Raw genomic sequence first — 1701 nt, 5'->3', positions numbered from 1 at the left:
TGGGGGGGGGGTACGGAAAAGAGGAGGGGGCTGTGTTGTTTGTTTTTAAACTAAGTGTGCGCATGCGCCGCTGAGTGCTTGTGCGCATCCCGTGGAGACTTGGGGGGAAAAAACTTTTAGCGACGGGACATGGATGGGCGCCGGATGCCACGAGCTACCATCGGAAATGCGATCAGGTGCTCGCCCTTGCCCCACGGTTTCCGGAAACTAGTACCTTACTCCGCATCTTTGGCGGGAAGTCTCAGGTTCGCCACGGAAGCTCTACGCTTCCCAGATGTGGCGCTGTGATCGCGCCCGGAAAATCCGCCGCCCCTGATCCATTGTAGCGTGGCTACTGTTCTGTGTGATCGCAGCCCATGTATGTTTTCCAGCTTTGGTACATGCAAACGTGTACCAAAGAAAAGATGGCTGTCTGATCACACAGGGCAAATCTAGAAAACAAGCACACTGCCCTATCCACATGAAGAGCGGATAGCTCACATCAAAAGAATATCAGCTCACGTGCTCTCTCTTTATACACAGTTTGACCATCAAAAGCGCAACAATTTAAAAGGGTTCTTTATCAGGTCCTTGGCTGAGGGTCCCGCGAAAGTTATTGGGTTTCTGGCAGTCAGGGATGGCTTACGCTTTGTGAACTGCCATTATGTGAAATAATTTAATGGAAAAATTACCTGTTTGGTAACTGGGTAGGAATGCTGTTCACATTCACTCACTGCTGACTTAGAAATCTAATGTCTAATGGGCTAAAAGCAACCACATTTTTATCCACCCTTCCTCCAAGGAGTTCACAACAAGGTGTACGTGGTCCTCTCCTCCTTGAACTATATCTTCACAACATCCCTGAGAGGTAGGTTATGACAAGAGAGAGAATGACTGGCACAAAGTCACTAACTTAACATAATGGCTGAGTGGGGATTTGAATCTAAGTCTCCCTTGGTCTGATGCTCTAAAACATGATACAACACTGGCTCACTGCCAGTCTCTAAGCCCCTCCCCTCTTCCTTGCTGTTATCTGAGCTGCTGTGATGTCACAGAATGTTCTTGAGCATTCTATCTAACCAAGGGGACTACGGTCTTCCATAGAATGTTGAAAAACAATGGAAAAGAATGGGGGAAAGCTTCACAGAGGGCATAGGCAGGGACAAAACAGGCTGTGTGCCACAAGGGGGAGGCAATGTCTGAGGGTACCAAGGGGGCAGTGTGTCCAGAGAGGGAGGTGGGGATGGGAAGATCATCAAATAAAGGAGGGGATTGGTTTTATAACCCGCCCTTCACTACCTTTTTTTTAAAATGATTTTATTAAAAGATAAGTCAAGTATACATAAACAACATTACTATTTAAACATTAATACAGCCTGTAAGTGCAAATTCATTTAACACAATGCCATCTATTAACTTGTCAGCAGGTACATCTTATTACCTTGTCACTTTCTTGTTATTTTCCACTTGTTCTACTAGAGTAGTAACGTGTAATATACCGTATAATAAATCCAGATATATTTTAGAAGGACCTTAAAAGTATCCATACATATATATATTTTTGAGAATGCTCAAGCCATAAATTTTTTTTAAAGATGTATCCAATCTGCATAACTAGTATTCAGAGCGGCTAACAATCTCCTTTCCCTTCCACTTCCCACAACAGACACCCTGTGAGGTAAGTGGGGCTGAGAGAGCTCTTTCGAGGACTGCTCTTGAGAG

The sequence above is a fragment of the Gekko japonicus genome, unplaced genomic scaffold (assembly GCF_001447785.1).
Source record: "Gekko japonicus isolate JY-2015 unplaced genomic scaffold, Gekko_japonicus_V1.1 scaffold2557, whole genome shotgun sequence".
In the NCBI taxonomy this organism is placed as follows: domain Eukaryota; kingdom Metazoa; phylum Chordata; class Lepidosauria; order Squamata; family Gekkonidae; genus Gekko; species Gekko japonicus.
This window is presented reverse-complemented; position numbering follows the sequence as displayed.